The sequence below is a fragment of the Protopterus annectens genome, chromosome 2.part2 (assembly GCF_019279795.1).
Source record: "Protopterus annectens isolate FY-2018-M chromosome 2.part2, PAN1.0, whole genome shotgun sequence".
NCBI classification, from domain to species: domain Eukaryota; kingdom Metazoa; phylum Chordata; order Ceratodontiformes; family Protopteridae; genus Protopterus; species Protopterus annectens.
In genome coordinates, this window is record NC_056730.1 from 1,042,144,882 (window position 1) to 1,042,159,239 (window position 14,358).

The window sequence follows — 14,358 nt, forward strand, 5'->3', positions numbered from 1 at the left end:
CAACAAGGTTCCCTGGCTTACACCACTCAAGAAAGTTATTTTCCTGTGCCACTGTCAAGCAGTGACACATTAGTGATATAGGTTCATAGGTAAGTATTAGGCTATCGGCCCAATGGCCTACGTAAGCCTAGCCAACAAGGTTCCCTGGCTTACACCACCCAAGAAAGCTAATATATATATATATATATATATATATATATATATATATATATATATATATATATATATATATAAAGATATATGTGTACACACACGCACACACACACACACACACACACACACACACACACACACACATATATATATATATATATATATATATATATATATATATATATAAAAGAACACAACAAATACATATATGACCAAAGGCACCATTAATGGGGGTGAGGGGGCCCAAATTAAGTACCTCTTGTAATTAATGATAGCATCCCCTCCTCCACAGCTGAACAGATCTGCCTTGCAACACAATAACCAACACTTGCAAGTCTCATAGCCAGGACCCTACACAACATAGCCACAACAAGTTAACAGCAATCCATCTCAGCTGTACAATGTCAGGATGATATCAATAACATATCATGCAGAACAGTCTGTCTACCATAGGGAATGTAAAATTTGGAAGCAGTAAACATTCCAATGATACACACACACATATACATTATTTATATATATATATATATATATATATATATATATATATATATATGTGTGTATATATATATATATATATATATATATATATATATATATATGTATATATATATATATATATATATATATATATATATATATATATATATATATCGTATATAGATATATATGTATATACACATACATACACATATACATATATTACTACATATAGATATGTATAAGACAATACATATTTAGAGGGTGCACAGCATATTGAGCAGTCAGTATTCCTACAGTTGCCACCTTTTAAAATGGCCAGTGTTTGATTTTCCCATACTAAAGACAAATATTGCATGAAAAATATATCCACAGAGAAGTCAAAAGGATATGACACTACACACAGGTTTGCATACATAGAAATGTTTATTTGTGTACTGTTTCAGTTGTATATGCCATTTCATATACCTGTTAGGTGTTTGAAATACATAATAACTGAGTAATGCAACTCTCAAGCAAAACATTTGATACAGTAATTTGAAAGCATAACACATGTTGCTGTCCAAGCCAAGGCCTTCAAGTAGTATAACAGTAAAGAAACACTGTCCTGGAAGATAATTATCAATCGACACTAATTAATTGCAGATGTAGTTCAGCAGCCTCCAATTACACTCTGTACTCAACCCCAAGGGGGAAAAGAAGTAAATTGCCACAATGAAAATCTATCTGTTACATAACAATGCTTAAGTTAAAACATTACTATCACACTGACAAACAGAACTGTCTGTAAGACAGTAAGCTATTCCACTGTTCATTGCCCTTATTTGTGAAGGTGAGATTGGTATGTTGGGGAAGGATAGTAGGTATATTTGGGCAGGTAGGTTGGGTTTGAAGATAGACAAGACAGCATACAGGGGTGGTATATGACACATGTAACACCTTGGATGGGGAGTGGTGTTTGGAATGTGGAAGCCCATGAGCCCTCAAATGGAAACAAATGGACCCAACCCATGGTAAGTCACAACTGCACCTTCACAGCCCTGAATGTGCCTGGGCTGGGGGCTGAACAGGAGGAGCATGCAGACCCTGTAATTGTGTACTGAGGGCCTCAAGGTGGTGTAGCACATCTCCCAAGTGTCTGTGGAGCTCCATATGCACCAGACCCTGGACCTGACTTCAGGTGACAGGATCCTGTCTGTGTATGCTCCCAGGGGGAACGAACACCCTGAGGTGGTTCCACCTGAAGGTAGTGCAGGATCAGCAGATGATGATGTCCCGGGGTGGGTCCCAGACATGCTGTGGCCTGGTAACATGCCCAGATGAGGTGGGAGAGGTGGTTCTGCTGGGAACTGTCTTCCCAAACATGCTATTGTGTCACAGTCATAGAACATATGTGGGTAGTAATAGTCCATACATTCCAGGATTATGTCTAACAGCATGCATAGATATCCCCATTAACACAAAACACCAGATTTGGAGCAGTCACATAGCAAACAGAACACATGCATATATGGAACCATACTGGCCCTTACAATGGCATGCAGGTGACATTGTTCACAACAATCTACCAATGATAGTGTTTCAATATGGAACATGACTAGAAACACATTGCACAATTTGTTGTACAATATGATATATGTCCCAACAGTTGGTTTGCTGTAAACATACCCGTTGAGTTGTGTGTTGAGTGTTGAGATTATTGTTGCAGATATGGTGGGGGGAAGACAGAGATGTGAATTAACAACTATTATATCCTTGCAGTATGAGGGCCTCAGACCTTTTTTGCTCTTTATGTCTTTCAGGCACCATGTCAAGGGAGGGCTTGTCAGTCTATTCCCCCCAGAAGAATGAGGTTATTATACACCACCTGGTGCAACACTACCACACCATGTTTGGACATACAGCCCATGATCTGCAGGAGAGGACTGCCCTGTGGCATGAGCTCGTCCACAGGGTAAACGATGTTGGCCTGCATAACCGCAGTTATGAGCAGTTGCACTCGCCTACTCCGCCATGCCTGTCAGCGTGCTGCTGCAGTTATGAGGGACCAGCTAGCCATGGGGGAGGTCATACCATCCACCCCCCTGACACATGCTGAGGAGCTCCTCACTAGCCTCAGGGCACCTGCCCGCCTGCAAACACAAGATCCTGCTGATAGCATTGTGGAGGTGTGTGCTACCCACACAATGGACGAGGAGCGTGTAGGTAAGGCCCCAGGGCACATCAGCAGACCACTGTTAATTATCCATCTGCATCTGTTGAGTTTAATCATGCTTATGTGAGATAAAATATATATGGTCTGTTGCTGTGTTGTAGTAATAAACAGATGTGCATAATCTGTAGTATTGTGAGTTTGTACTGTTGATGTACTGTAATGCTAATCCCACCCTGTACCAATGGCACAGGTGTGGCTATTGACATCACATCTTTCACACAAATATGTAGGTCACTCTGGTATACCTCTGGGGTGGCAACCTGCAGGTGGTGAGTATGGTGTTGTTTGTTCAGGTTTGCCAATACACCAGCCATGTTATGGCCATAGTATTTGCCATGCACACATTTAACACATCCACCCATAATGCATGCTGTACATGTTCACTTATTGTTGCTGTTAACTGCATTGCATCACAGTGGTCACCATGGTGGCATATCTGAAAGATATGTAAGAGTCCTGCAATATAACTAACAACCTGTCATTACAAGATGTGTGCACAGAGATGAACATAATGGTAGGACAAATGGTCTACAGTAGGAACATGTCTGAAAAATCACCTTTATACAGTGCTACAACAATGTATATACCACTATAATAATGGCAACTGTTACAGATCTACACAACAGCATATCACAATGCCGCATTTCACAACCCTTACAACCTGTAATGTGGTCCTAACATGAGCAATGAATGTCTAATATGGAATCCTATGTTAGGACAACAAATATGGGGAATACATAACTTAACAAATACTGGAAGCATATGTTTGCATGCACTCCAAATAACATATTGTGGAAGCAGCTTTTGAGATACTAACAGCATTCACTCTTCATGAGTATGCACCATCCAGCAAGTACAGGTCCTCAATGCCACACCAAGAAGTGGTCTGCTGTCCAGGATGTTTGTCCATCAAATGTGCCAACGCATCTGCAACAGAGGCTTGCACACATCTTACAAGCCATGGAATGGATCCTATACCCAACTGGTAGCATGCAGGAGTGGGACATGTAGCTTTACCTCACCATTGCATATACCATGGCAAACAGTGCAGACACATGTATGTGACATGGATGTATGGGACAACATTAATGTAGACAATAAACAGATGGCCATCCAACACAGATGATGACACATGTTGCAAACTGGTCATGCAGGCTGACTAGTAACATGCTGCAATACTGAGGGAGTTGCAGGAATGTCTAGCAAGTACTGGCTGTGCAGTACCTGTGTCAACAATCATCTGGACTCTGCATAAGTGTGGCCCATGGGTTTGGGTAATCAGATGGGACAGTTGTTCCACAGGAATCATCAGTCAGGGCTCTCTACAGGTAGCATATGCATAGCATCAAAAGTCCCCCAAAGGCATGTGTTACAATGTGTAATGGTGTACCAAGACCAAGTTGGAAACCTACAGACAGTATCAATTAAGATACATGTGCTGCACAAGCAACACCTCACCCCACCTCAGGCCCACCATCCCCATCTGTACCTTGCTGGTGCCAGTGTACACCTGTATGTTTGCCATTCATTAGCAGGGACTAGGCCGGTACACATGGTGTTTTGCTTTTGGGACACTGCAAAATGACATTCATGTGTAGTCCATATTTGTCAAGCATCTGCAAAAAGTCTGAGGATGGGGAGGGGTGTTATCCTGAAACACTACAGCGAACTGAAGCAGACATCCAAAGCTCACTAAGAATGGCTGTATCTCCACACAGTCAAGGTCATGAATTGTGACAGACTTAACCCTGACTCTACAGCAATAGTGAAAGCACTGTGTGACCTCTAAGTGCTGCACACATAAGTTGACTTTACAATCTTGCAGAGTTGGAGGACATTTGTAGGGCAGAGTGACCAAATACTGCCAAATGCAGATGGCCCATGCTAGTATACCCCTTCCAGGAATAGTGACTGCTGTAGTACACTTAACAGTTGGTGCAACAAACCATCATGTCAAGGGTGTGTACACATATGCACCCACAAATTGTATGCATCTCAGTCAGCATCTGCACAACTAATACAATTGTTTGATACTGCATTTGATTGCACAGGTCATATGTCACATATCAGGTTTGTGTAATTTTACCATATGCAGTATTGTGGCCCCATGGAATATCAGGGGAAGAGGGTGCCATGTCAATAAGGGTGAGTACACTCCTCATAGCCACAGTAAGGTTTGGTGGTTGTCAGTGTAATTGTATTTTATTGGCCATACATGCACCGCTGATGATGAGATCTGCAAATAAGACATCAGGCATTCACTAATGACATCTTTCCCCATAGCATCCCAGGTATGTGTCAGACAAACACATAGGGGCTGTGAGCAGCAGAGCAAACATAACTAATACACATATACAAATTCAGCAATGGCATGTACACCTGTGATGTATGGTGCACAGTACATGCCAGGGTGCTGACCAGGTGCACGGGAATACTGAGTACATGGGTGCAATGTGTTCCAGGGAAAAGGGTATCACCTACTAACACAACCTATGCATCACAGAGATGTATAATGTTGGTAATAGGGACTGACTATAGCTGCAGTGCATGCTGTTGAGTGCCATATGTCATGCATGTTGACAGATGGGTAATGAGAGATCTGTGTGTAATGTCTTTGTGCAACCTCACCTGTAAGTGTGTGTGTGTGTGTGTGTGTGTGTGTGTGTGTGTGTGTGTGTGTGTGTGCGTGTGTGTGTTCGTGTGTGTGTGTGTGTGTGTGTGTGTGTGTGTGTGTGTGTGTGTGTGTGTGTGTGTGTGTGTGTGTGTGTGTGTGTGTGTGTGTGTGTGTGTGTGTGTGTGTGTGTGTACAGTTAAGCAATGACATACAGGTCTTAAAATGCTTTTCTTATTTTCCCCTCACAGGTGGCAAGGTGGGTCAGGGTTCCCCCTGCAGGAAACTGATGTCAGTGTCCATACAGACATTGACAATGAAGATAGCTGTGTTGTGGCACAGGCAGGAATTTCAGGGGCTGAAGCTGCATCATTGTTTGACATCCCACTGTTATCCACCCCATCCCCACACACAGTCACATTGCCTATACATACCCTATTACCAGTGGCCATAGATGAGGGACAGTGGGGTGTGGTGTCATGGGACAGGCCAGTGTGGTGTCCATTGCTCATGTGTCTGGAAACAGCAGCCATAGCCGGATGCCCAGTGAGGTACCACACAGGCAGATGTACAGGGGTGCTCATAGGAGGGCTGCTGGTCATCATGCTGCTGGCAGAAGTGCCACATCTGGTGTCTGGTCATCATGCTGCTGACAGAAGTGCCACATCTGGTGTTACCAGATCATGTTTTAGGCCATCATGGAAGTGTAGGCATGTATGGAACGGCATACCAGACAGAGTCTGGGGCTGCAAGGGGTCTACTCATTCCACTGCTATTGACAACATCCGTGATCTTGCAGGTGCCCACCATTATTTTGCAGAGGTCCTGGATAGATGGTTGGGTGAGATGGTGGAAATCCTTGATCGTGGAATGTTTGTACTTGAGCATATGGTAGGAGTAGTGTGACGGTCACGTGGATGTAGGCCAGCAACACCGACAGCTGGAGGTTGACGTGGATGTGCAAGAAGCCAGAGCCGCTTCTGTAGTGTCAGTACCAGCCCCACCACTGCAGGGGGGCACTGTCCACACCACAACACAGCAGGCCACGTGCACATGGCCCTCGCTGGTTCCAAGAGGGACCCGGATCTAGGGGACATATGTCATCATCAGGGAAGAGAACCATATCATGACTTGTACCTGGTGGTGCCTGTGGAACCCCTGGCAGGCACAGTTTTCATGTCCGTGGTCGGAGACAGTAAACTGCACACCCTGCCAGGTACGGTCTGTGGCTGTCCAACAAACCCCTGCATAGGGCAGCTGCATGGCAAAACTGTGTGCATGCATACACACACACATCACCAACATAGCTAGGGCAACCCCATACCTACACACACCACCTTGCAACAGCCCAATTAATAATTAAACCCCCTAACACACACACATGATGTCAAATGAATGGCTCAGCCTAGGTCTCTGGCAAACCAATAACACATCCTGTGCATATGATGATACCTGTGCCACATCCCTGTCATCCATTACATTGATGCAGGGACAGGCTAATATGGTTCTGATGCACAGGGTGACTGTACTACGATGTACCAATGTAATGCTGTGTAACATGTTTTCAGCACTAAAGTTTAACGCTTACATGTCAGGATGTGGGGCTATCTAGCCATGATGCATTATAGCTGTTATTAACACTGAGTGATTGTGGTCTCCATAATGTATTCCATTTGTGTTGTAGGTGTCCATGTGTCAGCAGGATGTTGGTCTGCTGTTGTTTCCTACAAGGGGTATGGCACTGTGGTGACACCTTGACTGTGCCATACCCTCTGTACAGCTGAACACATGTCACAGGTCTGTATAACAGTTACTGCATGTGCCACATGCCTGATAGGTCTGAGGGGTGTATACAATTGAGTGCATGGTGGCTGATGTCAGCAGCCCTTCTACAGTGGACAATGGTAAGTGTACTGAGTGATACACACCACATGTTTGTGTATAACACACACACACAGAGGCATTGGTGTTGGTGCAATACACAGAGAATACTGTACACATGGATGTATGTACTTTTGCAAGGAACCCATTTTAGCCTATGTAATTCCACCAAGACAGAATAGGCACAACAACACATCGGGAAATAATTAGTCTGCTAGTTTAATGTCATTGACGATGGTACTGGCAGGATATATGTCCCCTTCCCTAATGTAGTGCAATCCTCAACCTGGTAAACATAGGTGTGCTAGTGTGGGTGGCACAGCCCTACGTTTTGGAGGGTGTGGGGTGGTTTAGAACTGCAGATAGTGTGATTGACAGCTACTTAACCTGTTAACTTGAACTGTACAGTATTACAGCCAACTAAGCGGGGGGGATACACTCAACAATAACTGCAATGATGGTGGCTGTGTCCACAATATCCACACCAAGCTATATATATATATATATATATATATATATATATATATATATATATATATATATATATATATACCAACCCTAGTATTGATGTATAGCTATACAGTGGGGAAGAGGGCATTTACACATCTACTACTAGTTGTGATGGAATGAATTTCCAAAGGATAATACCTGTGAAATGTTAGCATTTGCTGGTCAGTTCTGGGACAGATGACCTCCTGGGGCATCATATTTTGCAAACTGAAGTAGATCCCTTCTCATACACATGCACTCTTACTTGGCAACACAGGGACTAGAACCCCTACCTAGGTACGTAGTGCTAGTAATGTGTGTGGCCTTAATTGCACACATCACACAGCTTTTAGAATGAGGTGTGCTCCAGGTTATATGTTAAGTGAAGAACATCACCAGGCCCTGTACAGTATGGTAATGGGGGATATATTGGTTGTTCATGAACAACACATAGTGTGACATACTGTCATACACACATTGACAAACACATAACAGTCATGCACACATCTGAGAGACCTGGGTTTATCAGTGATAACTACCTTGTCAGTGTGTCCATTCTGTTACATACAAGTTGCACACAGCACATGCATCACTGAGCTGGATAGTGTAATCAGTTACCTGTATAGTTGATGGTGACAGTGGTCCCTGTACAGTGGACCTTGGGGCATGTACTGGGGGTACCATGGTGTAAAGACAGTATACCTAGCACCCACACCCCACAGTGGATATTGTACTCACTGAAACCCATGATAATACTCTGACATACCCACCATCACACATTGACCAGGACTGCAATACAACCGCTTGTCTCTCTCAAGAGTGCTACTACAGGGGTATGCATTTATTGCACATGCCACATGGATAGTAGATCGATGCATTGTTATGGCTCTCCTATGGTCAGCAACATCACTATCCCTTATACTGTGTGGCAAGGTGTATTGTATTAGGAGAATGTGGCCTCAGAATGCTGTATCCTACAAATATACACACTTGCACACATACACACACTCTTGCCAGAACTCAGAGGATAACCCATGCCTATCTACCCATTTGTACAACAGTGTTGTTCTGGTACTGCAAGCTCCATATAGCCCATAGGGTGAAGAGTGTAACAAGGTACATGTAATGTCCATTACAGCAGCAGCCATATCTAACTATGGGAATGGAGGGTGCAGTGGGTGTGAAGGGCCGCAAGGTATTATCAACTATAGGTTTACAAACACACAGACGCTGTTATTCTCAGTAATGCACACTGACCCATTTGTAAGTACTGGGGTCCATAGGTGCAGGTGTTCATAAGTGTGTACCAGGATATTGTCCATGGAGAGATGGGAAGAGTAGGGGATGTGTGTACAGTGGTATCATGTCACATGCCATTTGCCAGCAAGCCATATATAAACTGATGCCATGGGAGAGATCCTCAGGGTGAGAGTTCAATGCAACATCCAGTCATCTGGTTGCCTCTTGCAGAGGGCCATTGAGGTTCTCCAGCTGAAATGTATGCAGCATGTATTACATAACATGGTCAGTGTCTGCCTTGGGGACCAGTACCCAAGCATGTTCTGTTGACTGTGGTAGTGTAGTTGAGGTATCCATGGCATGCGGTGCATACAAGGTGGGGTTTCCTAGCTGTGGCATTCAAAACACAGCTGGGCAGACATATCAGTGTCACTCAAACATAGATTGCCTGTAAGCAGCCAAGATCGATACCTGACATCTTCACATCTGTAAAGAGAACAGACAGACATCAGTTAGCCAACTGGTTATGCATTAGGATGACTGTATTGACAGATAGACATCTAACATTGATAGGCATGCCATTACTACTTGACAGCAGCCCTCAATGACATGTCCTATACACACAGTACTCCACAGTTAATATCCATATGTCAGATCAATTTCCAGTAGGAAATACATAATGACACACAGCTCACACACCAAGAACATGACAGTGAGGACTCAGAGTCCATCTTTGCTTGCAGGGGTGTTTGGTTCCAGTGCTACAATCTGTAATCTACTCTTACTTGGGAAAGCACTGTCAACAGTAGTAATGTAATGATACACTACATGCCAGTGTGACTGCATATAACCTGGGATACTACCCATGTATAACATAAACAAAAACAACTAAAAATAATAATCGTAGAAACCGAAGCAACAGCAAAGACTAGAAGAGCTTAAAGTAAAAAAAGTTTAATGAAGTGCTTTTCATCGAATGCACTGACCCGACTTTTTCAGATAACAAATTTCTCTTAAAACATTGTTTAAAAACTCTTTGAAAACCATGTGACATGCATATTTGCATATTATATTCTATAATTAACCGATAATTAACCTTTTATAAATAAAACAGCCTTGCAAATACTCAAAGGAAGTTACCAAACACACACTAAAACCATTCAATTGAACACACTTATTAAACATAGAATGTAACTCAAAACCCTTAGTTACATTGTGTAAACTAATATACGTGATACTATTAAAATCATATTTAAAATTTATTTCAAATATGTTATACTAACCTGATGACCACTTATATAATGTTTTACCGTTTTTTACTAAACAGCTCTCTATGAAACTTAAAGTTATCTAGTCAAACTTTTTAATTTTAAATAGGGCAAAATAGTATGTCTCATTTAACCCTGGAGAGTGATGAGTGTCTACTCGCAGTTGCCAAAGTAATTCTAAATGTTCTAACAGTAGTGAACCAGTTCCTCCTCTTAAATCCTGTGTGATTTGATCAATTATTCTAAATTTAAATCTATGTGTCGTAAAGCTCACAATGTGCCCAGCCAAAGCATTTTCTGTCTTATTTTTCCCTATGCTATAGAGATGTTCATATATCCTTTCTTTAAACTTTCTGTCTGTTTTGCCAATGTAAAAAACTGGAAAGAAGTCACATTGGGCTAGGTACACCACCATTTTTGTATTACAATTCGTAGTATAGTATGTTTTGTTTTTAATGGTGAATTTCTGCCCTGTTGCTATGAATCCACAATAGTTACAGGATTCGCATTTAAACATCTTTGGGGATCCAATAAGATTTAAGTTAGATGACGCCTTTAAATTTTTTAAGTTACTTTCCCTTCTGAATACAAAGGTTGGCTTTTCGCCTACTTTGTTGACAATATGTTTGTCATTTAATAGTAAATTCCAGTTTTTAAGAATGATTTTTTTCACATTGAAAGCCTCGAAACTATATGTAAATATGAAACTCATTCTATGATTATTACCTGGTTTATCACCTGGAGTTCTTCTATCAATACTGTTCATTGATGAAACTTCTCTTATAGAAGTTTCTTCCATCATAGTAGTAGAATACATTTCTTTAAAATTTAAAATAGGTTTATATACACCTGATGACCATTTTTTGGTGACCTCTGTAGTCAATTCTAAAATTAGTGATTCTGGGTACCCTCTCCGTGTGAACATCTGTATAAGACATTCGCATTCTTTTGAGAAGTCACTATCTGTGGTCACCATCCTGACTGCCTGTACTAATTGGCCTTTGATGACTGACCTTTTATGACTAAACGGGTGAGAACTGGTAAAATGTAAAAATGAATTAGAATAAGTTTCTTTTCAATAAATAGTTGCTATGTTACAGTCAGAATTTGTGTCTTTCCTCACAATACATCTAAATAGGCTATAGTGTCATGGCCAAAATTACTTGTAAATTTCAAAAAATTACAACTATTATTAAATTCTTCTAATAACATACTAGCTATGTCTTCATCACCCTTCAGGACAATAAAAATATCATCCAGAAACTGTGTATAATAATGAATATAATTCATTATGTTAACATTATTAAATATAAATTGGTGTTCACAATGGGCCATCACCATGTTGGCAAAACTAGCCCCACATGGTGAGCCCATTGCTACACCTATTTGTTGTAAGCAAATATCTTGGCCAAAAAGTATGTAATTGTTGGCCAATAAAATAGTAAGAAGTATTTATAATACTCTAATATCTACAGGGAGAGCCTCATATCTCCATATATCATAGCTAATACTGATTGAACTCCTTCCTCATGTGGAATTGAACTATAAAGGTCACATATATCAACAGTTAAGAAGTTATATTCTCTTTTAAATATTAATTGATCTAAAATGATCAAGAATCACTGCTAATCTGTTTCTCCTTGACAACATATTTTTTCAAAATGGAATCTAAAAGCTTGGCACTAGCATAAGTGATGGACTGTCGCGCGTCTACTAGTGCTCGCATTGGTGGATCAACTATATTTTTATGAATTTTTGGCACTCCAAAAATTCTTGGAATTTTGGGATATGACATGGTTAAATAATTTAGAGTTTTCATGTCTATAAGTGCCTCAATAAACATATCATTAAGGTACATATTGATTTTACGGTATGCTGAATGTAGTTCATTGACACTTACTTTTGTATATGTTTCACTGCTCATTACACAATTAATTTTATCTATGTAGTCAATGTTATTCGTAAGTACTAAACCACCATCATTCTTACTGGTTGTTGTCTTAAGTCACTAAGCATCTAATACTCGTTTCTAGTCATATTGTCATTGTTACTATGTTACTATTATTGTTAATGATTAAAGCTCTAATATCCAGTTCACAAATTTGGTAAAACACATTTAGTGTTGGATGAAGGGGCAGGTTGTAGGCACTTGGAATACACAGTTCCCTTTGAGTAAAGTCGTCTCCATCAAATACAATAGCTAGATTCAGTTTTCTTACAAAATATTTGAAATCCAATAAAGTCTTTGCTAAATCTAAGCGTGCAGTGGAAACAAACGTCACTCATTTAGAAAAAAATTCCATGAGGTGACTCAACCTCATAGTTTGAATAAATGTATATTTTAAAGTCACCAACTTTGTTAGAAACTATTTTACAATTAACCTGGGATGTAATGTCATTAAATACATTTAGAATTACTTTGACAACTGCGAGTAGACGCTCATCACTCTCCAGGGTTAAATGAGACATATACTATTTTGCCCTATTTAAAATTTAAAAAGTTTGACTAGATAACTTTAAGTTTCATAGAGAGCTGTTTAGTAAAAAGCAGTAAAAAATTATATAAGTGGTCAGCAGTTTAGTATAACATATTTGAAATAATTTTTTAATATGATTTTAATAGTATCACGTATATTAGTTTGCGCACTGTAACTAAGGGTTTTGAGTTACATTCTATGTTTAATAAGTGTGTTCAATTGAATGGTTTTAGTGTGTGTTTGGTAACTTCCTCTGAGTATTTGCCAGGCTGTTTTATTTATAAAAGGTTAATTATTAATTATTTATAGAATCTAATATGCATATATACTTGTCACATGGTTTTCAAAAAGTTTTTAAACACTAGTTTAAGAGAAAGTTGTTATCTGAAGAACTCGGATCAGTACACTCGACGAAAAGTGCTTCATTAAACTTGTTTTTACTTTAAGCTGTTCTAGTCTTTGCCGTTGCTTCGGTTGCTACTTATACTACCCATGTATGTAACACAATCAAATGGAAAAGAGTGTTGTAGAAGCCGTATATACCCAGGTGTCCCAGACAGTATACTCACACCCCTTGCTACTGTAATGACAGCACATAGACGCATGCTATGTACATGGAATTAAACACACTTATTAAAAATGTAATTACCCTACTATTTTATCAGACTGGAATGTGATCAAGCAGCTCAAAACTGCCTTAACAACTCTATATCCAACAGTTCTTGCTCTGCCTAGCAACAAAATAAACAGCCGTTGCAGGTCTTGAACAGTACCTAACCACTAAGCCATCACAGCTGTGAAAAAGTTTGATGTTTTTTCCATCATATCTGTCAGGACACATACTGACTAGTAATGAACAACTGCTTTGACTTCTACAATTGTGTAGCACTTGTTAGTGACAGTATTGAATCAAGTATGTTGTATCTAAATATACACATATCAGATAAATACGGTGTGATACATCTGGGAAGGTACGTGCAGCAGTCATGTGTACACATAACAAGGATATGTATATATATATACATGTACATATGTATTGCTATACATCTATATATTGCATTATATATATATATATATAGACATATACAGATCTATCTGTATATATATATATATATATATATGTGTGTGTGTGTGTGTGTGTATATATATATGTATATATATATATATATATATATATATATATATATATATATATATATATATATATATATATATGTATATATATATATATATATATATATATATATATATATATATATATATATATATATTTATAAAATATGTGTATGTATATATATATATATATATATATATATATATATATATATATATATATATATATATATATATATATATATTTATATATATATATGTATATATTTATATGGGTCCCCTTCAATGCACCTAAAACCCATAACTTCCTGAGAACACTGGAAAATATGAAGGTCTCTCCAAACACCATTATATTGAGTGACTTCAACTACCCAACCATAGACTGGGAGCATTACTCTAGCTCCAACACCCTAGCCCAAAGGTTCCTAGAAT